An 8,988-nucleotide genomic window follows, 5' to 3' on the forward strand; every position below is an offset into this window, starting at 1 on the left:
TAATCTCCTCCGGTCCCATCCATGTTGATGCAAATGTTGGGTAATCATTCTTTCTGATGGCTGAGTAATATTCCATTGTATATATGGACCACAACTTCTTTATCCAGTCATCTGTCGAAGGGCAACTCAGCTCCTTCCACAGTTTGGCTATTGTGGACAATGCTGCTATGAACATTGGGGTGCATATGGCCCTTCTCTTCAGTACGTCTGTATCTTTGGGGTAAATACCCAGTAGTGCAATTGCTGGGTCATAGGGTAGCTCTATTTTTAACTTTTTGAGGGACCTGCAACTCTTGATCTGAAGGTTATAAGTTTGAGCCCCACATTGGGTTTAGAGATTACTAAAAAAGAAAAAAAACACTTAAAAAATTAATAAGTGAAATTTAGTAAAACACAACGAAAAACAAACAAAAAAGTAGTTGCAAACAGCTGATCAGACCACACACCTCCCACCCCTCGGGCTATGTGACCCCATGAGTTTTCCTCCCTGTCTGCCCCAAACTTCTCATTTCAATCACCCAAGGCCCCTTGCCATAAAACAAGCTCTTCCTCTATTGCCCCCGTTCTACTCCGTCCTTCTTTCTCCTGATTCTTTAATTATAAAACAATCCTCCTACATTGTTTATCTCTTCCCCAAATGCTTTTTTCTCCCTTCTTTACAATCCCAGGTATTTGAAGAAGAGTCAGTTTTTGTTTGCAAGGTGTGTGTGTGTGTGTGTGTGTGCAAATGGATGTGAATGTTTTGGAAGGGATATGAGTACCACCCCTCTGTACACCCTTGCCTTTCACCCCACCCCACTCTGCTTGGGCCCTTGATCTGGTCATGCCTGCAGTTTTACCAGCCTGAACCAACATAAACCCTGTCTCTCTATCAAGTCAAAGGAACCTATCAGTAAGGAAAAAAAAAAAACAGGGTGAGATTGGAGATGTAGAGCTAGAGAAGGCTTCACAGAGGACGTGACGCTTAACCTGACAAGTACAATCTAAAAAGAGAGAACAGCAAGTGTTGAAGAATTCCATTTCATTTAGCTAGATCACCAAGTATGGGGAAAAGACATGAAGTCGGAGAAAAAGGCAAGAGTCATCTGTGGAGCTTTTTAAATCCTGGCCAATCCCTACTAATTCTGATTCAATCCATCCGGGATGGGGCCTGGGCTTAGGTTCTAAATGCTGCAGGTGGGGCGCCTGGGTAGCTCAGTCATTAAGCGTCTGCCTTTGGCTCAGGGCGTGATCCTGGCATTCTGGGACCGACCCCCCCCCCCCCACATCAGGTTCCTCCACTGGGAGCCTGCTTCTTCCTCTCCCACTCCCCCTGCTTGTGTTCCCTCTCTCGCTGGCTGTCTCTATCTCTGTCAAATAAATAAATAAAATCTTTAAAAGAAAAACCTCCAGGTGATTCCAATATACAACTGGCTTGTGAACCACTGGTCTAAAGAGACATTGAATAATTTAAGCAGAATAATGACAGTCAGACTTGGGAGGAATGCCTAAGGAGAAACTGTCTAGAACGGGAGGGAACCTTGAGGAGTGGAGTGAGAGTTGAAAGGCAATAGTGTCTGGAACTCAAGAAAGAGGGAATGGCCATCAGTGTCAACTTCATTACAGAGGTCAGGACTGGGCCAGAAAAGACACTACTGGATTTTTCTTATTAGCATCATTTACAGGGGTAACTTCAAATTACTCAGAGAAAAGAGACTGAGAATCACCTGGGTTGGGTCGCGAAAAGAAGGTAAAAAGGGTGAATATCTGGTTGTGAAGGGATGATCGCTGTAGAAAATAGCGGGGCTTTTGTAATTTAGCACGGAAGTTACCTGAGATATTTATATTTTGAGAACAATGAGTCTCTTTCACCACCCACAATGGATGAAAGTGATTTATATGTTCTCTATCACGGTAAGCCCAATATGAGTGGGTCCCCTGACATGATCACCAATATAACATATCCTATGAGAGGGCACCACCACTCTTGCCACTGAGATAAGAACAAGTAGGTTTTCTATTCAGCATTGGTTGGATCACACTCAGAGAACTGTATTCCTCTTTGGTTGTCATTCTCTAACACCTTCTGGAGGTTTGTCAACAAGCCGGGGGCCATTCCAGGGAGAGTAACTGAAATATTAGAGGGAATCAAAACCATGTCACATGATATATAGTTAAGAAAACTGGGGATATTTTGCCTGGAGGAAAAAAAAAGATTTGCGAGAACATAATGTTTTATATATTTAAAGACCATGACATGGAAAATGAAAGAGGTGTCCACTAAATACTTACGAGACAATATTTTGGCTGTCACCAAAGCAAAATTAGCCTGGGGCCTAGAAAAATAGGGATTTTTTTTTTTCCCAGTCAGAGTAGGTATGACTTAATGGAATAGAAAGGCCGTGGCCTCTTTTGAGAGCAGGGAAATTGGATGGTATTTAAATCATAAGGGGAAAAGTACATATAGAACAAGAGAATTAGTGACCAATGACCCAGGGAGTAGAGAGTGAGTCAAGGCAAAGCACCCCTTCTAAGCTTGGATGGCTCTGTAGTTGCTTTAAGCAACTGAAGTATAAAGAACAATACAAATCGAAGAGGAGGCAGGAATCTTAATACTAGGTAAAAACTGTGAGGATATAGGTTTTATGACCTTACATCTCTATATCGAGAGGTATCTATATCTCTATATGTAATACAAGCTCATTTTACAAAAAATTCAAATAATCTATAAGCATAAAAATACAAAAAGAATATTATTTTCCACTTGAGGGCTTCCAGTGAATGATACTTACTACTCATCCAAGTTCAGAACCCAGGAGATAAAGAGTCAAGCAGATAGACATCAAAATGTCAGCTTTGTTACTGTTAGAGCTACTACAGAATGTGGTCTAGGTGGGAGACAGTAGTAGGCATAGCTAATACCAAACCCCAGGATAGCACTCAACTGCCGCAGTCATCGAGAATACTATGCAACCTAAGAAGGTCCACCTCCATAAAGCCTAAAGCATGGAATGGAAGGGTAGAGGAGCGGGTTCTGATGAGGTCTGATTCCTGGCAGAGGGAAAGATATGACATGACTGAGTTACACCTGTTCACTTCTTCGGCAAACCTACCCCTCTAGCCATCTACCGGAGTGGTACGTCTCTAATGCCTGCTCCTTACCTGGAAATAAGAGTTGGAGAGAGTAAGCTTGATCCATCATATGACCCAGACACCTCCAAGGACCAGAATAGGAATAAGGGCCAAGAGGTCAGAAGTGTAAGGGAAATTTCCCCCAGTTGTGGGGGGAAAGTGGAAGTAAATTGTTTCTACCATCCTCCCCACAGGAAACCACTATTATCAATGTGAAATGGGTTGGAATTTATCCTTCTACTTTTTTTTTTTTTTTTGCATATGGATATAAACTACAGTTCTTTGTAGAAAAATCAGAACATTATGTAAACTATTTGATAACCTCTTATTTTTTGGCTTAAGGATGTACTGTAGACATTTTTCAAATAGATATATATAGATCCAACTTACTCTTTTTAATAATGCTTAAAATTTCAGCAAGTTAACAGTTTTCCTACTGTCATTTAAATTCTTCCTAATTTTGTATTACTATTAAAATAATAACTCAAAGAAGATCAATGTGTATACAAGGACGGGGACTTTAGTAGTGCTGGTTCAGGTGTCCTGAGCTGCCTGGTGCTGAATATATTTAAGCATAGACGGATGGTGATTCAGCAGACATCATTAAAAACAATGGAAGCTGCTAATGAGCCCTTGGAGTGGATGACAGTTGTGAGCTACCCCAAGAGCAGAACTCTGGCAAGTGAAGGAATCGTATATTATCGGTTGTAAAATTTCTTCAAGCCTTGACAAGTTAAAGCTGACCCACATACATCTGCTCAAGTTGCTGGAAAGTGTACCTTTTGTTCATTTACAGACCTGCTCCCCACTATATCTGTGTTAGCTCTGCTCACTAACTCAGCAAGAGATTTCCTGACCAAAGTTTCCCAGAAACCCAGGAAAGAAATTACGGCAGTTCATGACCTTTGAACCCAACATCTCAGCTGTTTTACCATTTTCTAATGAATTTTCACAGTGCCTCTGCAAACCAGGTCATCAAGATAAGGGAAGGGGCAGCCAAGATTTTAAAGGCAGGAGCCAACATTACCTTTTGTTTTCAAGTGGGGGAAAGTGTGACTGTTTATAATCGCTTCCGAGTGAATGTTTCCTCTGCTTTTTTTTTTTTTTTTTAAGTGAGCCCAAATGTGGAAGCTTTAAGAATATTAACTTGTCAGCATCATCAGGAAAGTTTTTTATAGGTAGGTGGTAAAAAGATAAAAGGCTTCTGACCCTGAAGTTATATGACTGAAGTTCGCTGTTTTTGAAAAGAAACTTTATAATAGTTTTTTTTAACTTTTTATTTGGAAATAATTTCATTACAGAAAAGTTCCATGAATAGTACAAGAACACGCTTATACTCTTTATCCAGAAACTCTCCCTTTCCTCCCTCTCTCTCTATATATCAACATATACATACATACATATATTTTCTCTGAACTTTCAAGAGTAAGTTGTATATGCCTAAAGATAAGAATATTCTCTTACATAGCCACAGTACAGACTATGGTCTTTCTCCTTACTTAATTTAATAAGAAATAAATTTAAATCCATGTTTCTAGTTCTCACTTTTCACTCAACTCCAGAACAATATTTGATGGACTTAGCAGCTATTTCTAGTTTGTTTTTCTACAAGCACTCCAACTTTTACACATGCCCCATGTTCCAAACTTTGTAGATCTCTGTCTTTGTTTGAATTTCCTTTGAAAAAAGAGTCTAAGGACGTAAGTGCCAGTGGTTCTTGAATGAGGTGATTCCATGGGGCCGGAGTGAAGCAGAGGAGGGAAGGAGACAGGGAGGGAAGGAAGGCTGACAATGGAAGTGTGCATTATCAAGGTCACCATTGAGGATAAGCTCCATTGACCTCCTGAGAAGCACACAGGAGGGTCTCTCAGAACTGTCCACATAAGGGATAGCATACAGGTGTATTGACCCAGGTTGTTATCCGCCATCAGTTGAGAGTTAAGGCTTGCTTTCCTCATTTCAAGGCTGAATTTCCACTCATGAAATCCCCTTTTGGATTTGATGTTAGTAATACCAAGTTGACACAAAAATTTGTGAATTTTCTTAACAGATAGATGCTTCTGCTACAAAGTCAAATCAGTTCTTCTAAAAACGAAGAACCAGTTTTGTGAAGGTGGATGTGAATATTAAAGGGAAATTCTTGTTTTCCTACTTGCTTCAGTGATAAGAAAACTTTTAAGTATGTTTGGAACAATTGGGATATGTGAACATACTTTTTCAACTGTAAAATTTATGAAATCTAAACTCACAACATGTTTCTGATAAAAATTTAAGATCCAGATTTGAAATATGCTGTAAATGTAAAATACACACTTGATTTTTAAGACCTTATATAAAAAAAATTGACAGTATCTTATTAATAATTTTACTATTGATTTTATGTTAAAGTGATATTTTGATATATTGAATTAAATTAAATATACTATTAACTTATTTCATCTGTTTCTTTAACTGTTTTTACTTCAGCCACTGGAAAATTTAAAATCACACATCTGACTACATTATATTTCAGTTGGACTGTGCTACCCTAGAAAATTACTTATGAAATTTGGATAACAATAAATTAACTCAGTAAGGGAACAGGATATAAAATTAACATGCAACATTCAAAACTCCTAAATCTCAAATCTCTTAATGCCCATTTACGGGGATATAAAAAAAAGATAAAATATTTAGGAACAGACCTTACAAAAAAATGTTGAATATATGTAAAAAGAAAGTAATAAAACATTCCTGAAAGATACACAAAGAGACTGAAACAAATGGAAATATGTCCCTCATTCTAGTCTCAAAATCATTAAGATATCGGTTCTGTACCTAATTCAGAATTTTAACGTGATTCCCTATAAAAACACCAACACATTTTTTCTGGAGCTAGACAAGTTGATAGGAAATAAAGTTCAGAGGGAAAAATAAACATCCTGAAGTATCTAGGAAAACATAGCAAAGTAAGAGCTACTTGGGGAGGGAATAGCCATGTCAGCTATTAAAATACTCTGCAAGACCTCTGTAATTAGAACCATATGATACCAGCACAAGTATAATCAAACAGACCAATGAAATAGAATTAAAAGTCCAGAAATAGACCCAAATGCATATGGAAATCTCATATATGATAATGATGGGATCACGAATCCCTGAAGCAAAGATTAATAAATGCTATTGAGACAACTGGACAGCCATTTGGAAAAAGATGAAATTAGATTCACTCCTCACGCCTCATATAAAAATAAACCAAATGAATCAGAGATCGAAATGTAAAACATGAAACTATACAAGCACTGGATGAAAACATGGGTGAATTCAACTTTAATGTCAGTGTAGAAGGAGCTTCTAACTATGACTCAAAATTCAGATACAAAAATAAGTTTCACATTAAAAAACATTTTTGCAAGGGTGCATGGGCAGAAACATACCATCAACAAAGTCACGAGTCAAATGACAAATTATAAGAAAACTTTTGCAGCATATATCAGAGATAAAGGGCTAACACTTCTAATACAGAATTTCTAAAAACTGAAAAAAAAACATTAAAAATCCTATTGAAAATAGGGAAATGAAAAACAACTCACAAAAAAGATACAAAAATCCAATAGGTGGTGCTGGGCCAGATTCTGTATAAGAGGAGGGAAGAAATGCTGTGAAGGACATTATTGGGGCAATTGACAAAATTGGACTGTGCCCTATAGATTAGATACAAGTATTTATTTATTTTAAATTTCCTGAATTTGATTACTGTACTGTGGTTATTAAAAAATATCTTTGTTCTTAGGAAATACACTCTAAAGTATTAAGGGGCAAAAGGGTATGATACAAATGGCTCAGAAAAGATATGTGTGTGTGTGCATCTGTGTGTTTGTGTGTGTTTCTAATTCTCATTAAAGTTTGGGACCTACTGGTTGAGAGCAGGGGTTAGCACACTGTTTCTGTAAATGGCCTAACAGTGAATATTTTCCGCTTTGCGGACCAGATGGTCTTGGTGGCAACGACTTAACTGTTGTAGCACAAAAGCATCCATTAAAAAATACAAATGAATGGGTCTGCCCTAATACACTTTATTTTAAAAAGCGGTGGCTGATAGTTACACTTGTGGTGAACATTCTGTAATGTATATAAATGTTGAATCACTATGTTGTACACCTCAAACTAAAATAACACTGCATATCAACTATACTTCAATTTAAAAGAGAGAGAGAGAGAAACAGGTGGCAGGATTTGCTCTCCCGCCCCCCATCAAGGTTATACTAATTTTGGAAGAAAATAAGAATAGGTACTGGGAAAACAGTAGTTTTGCCACAAGTACTTTGCATAGTGCCTGGCATTTAAGTTCTAAGTAGTAGATGCTGCTTTTTTTTTCAGTCATAAATGAACTTTTTTTTATTTTATTTTTTAAGAGATTTTATTTATTTATTTATTTATTTATTTATTTATTTGACAGAGAGAAAGCCCGCACATGAGTGGGGGGGGGGCGGTGGAGGGAGAAGGAGAAGCAGACTCCCCGCTGAGCAAGGAGTCCCATCTTGGGCTCCAACCCAGGACCCCAAGATCATGACCTGAGCTGAAGGCAGACGCTTAACCAACTGAGCCACCCAAGCACCCCTAAAACAGTTTTACTTTAAAACTATCCTTACAGAGGGAAGAGTCACGCCTTCCCACCCGCCATGTGCACTGACAACGTGTCGGAGGCAAGGAGGCCGAGCAAAGTGCCGAAGTACCAGCCCCTGCCAGCGTCACCGGCCTCCGAGGACGGGCGCCGGACCACGTGCACCTGCTCCACACGGTCTTCGGCATGTGCAGCCTCCCGTTCAAGCTGAAGCGCTGTGCCTGGGTCCCTGTCTACTGCTGCTTCATCAGCTCGGCCAATTCCCAGAGCTCTTGGACACTAAGCACATGACGGGTAGCTTCGCGCTACCCATCTCTGCATGGTGATGTCATATCTGCAGATCCCTCAGCCCATGATGCCCCCCGCCCCATGATGTCATCCTAGGACCACTTTAGCTACCTTCCCCCGGGCCTGGCTCCTGGCTGCTCAGCCTTCTGCCCTCAGCTGCGGTCCTGGGCCTCCCTGGGTGACATGGTCTCTGCGCCCACAGTGAGATGGAGGGAAGCTGATGCTTTTCCTGGGATTCCACTTCCGCTGGGCAGATGGGGTTACCCTAAGCTTACCCCTCCCACCTGCCTTCCCCACCCTGCCTGCTGCTGGGGGAGATGCTGTCCATGTTTCTAGGTGTATCCACTCATTTTTTTGTTCAAACCAGTTAATAATAAGGTTTTGCATTCCGGCAACAAAAACCCAAACCAAAACAAACCTTAACTTACAGAAAACTTGCAGGAGTAGTATAGAAAATACCCATGTACGCTTTACCCAGATTCTCTAGGTTTTGAAGATTTTGCCTCATTTGCTCTATTCTCCATTCACCCTCCCTCTCTGTCTCTCAGAATAAAAGTACACTTGTAGTCCCTAAAGAAGCAGTTGGATGGGTGCTTTGACCACACACTAGTCAATGGAAAGTGAACTAACATGAGATGCTGTTGAAGAAAGAACACATGCGTCTGTCCCCTTGCAGCGCTCTTGCAGCCTGGAATGTGAATGTAGGGATGAGCCATCCTCCACCAGGTGGATGGAGGCAATTCCAGCTGACAGAAGAACACAAATAGAGAAGGAGCTTGGGTCCCTGACTGGAATGCTCATGCATAGATTGTTAGTTGAGAAAGAAAAAAAAATTCCGTCTGTGCAATCCCCTATTATTCAGTTTCTGTTAGAACATTAAGCTCCCACAATAATGACATTTTAACATCTTAAGCATGATCAGTATTCTGTGGTGGTAAAGAGTATGCATTCGGGACTTACTGCTAGGGTATAAATCCTGGCTCAGC

The 8,988-nt window shown here is 39.9% G+C and overlaps 1 pseudogene; it reads left to right on the plus strand.

Annotated features, from left to right (window-relative positions):
- Nucleotides 1–7,721: 7,721 nt before the first annotated feature.
- Nucleotides 7,722–8,339, plus strand: LOC103665410 (annotated as a pseudogene).
- The last annotated feature ends 649 nt before the right edge of the window (nucleotides 8,340–8,988 follow it).

The sequence above is a fragment of the Ursus maritimus genome, unplaced genomic scaffold (genome assembly GCF_017311325.1).
Source record: "Ursus maritimus isolate PB19 unplaced genomic scaffold, ASM1731132v1 scaffold_8, whole genome shotgun sequence".
NCBI lineage: Eukaryota > Metazoa > Chordata > Mammalia > Carnivora > Ursidae > Ursus > Ursus maritimus.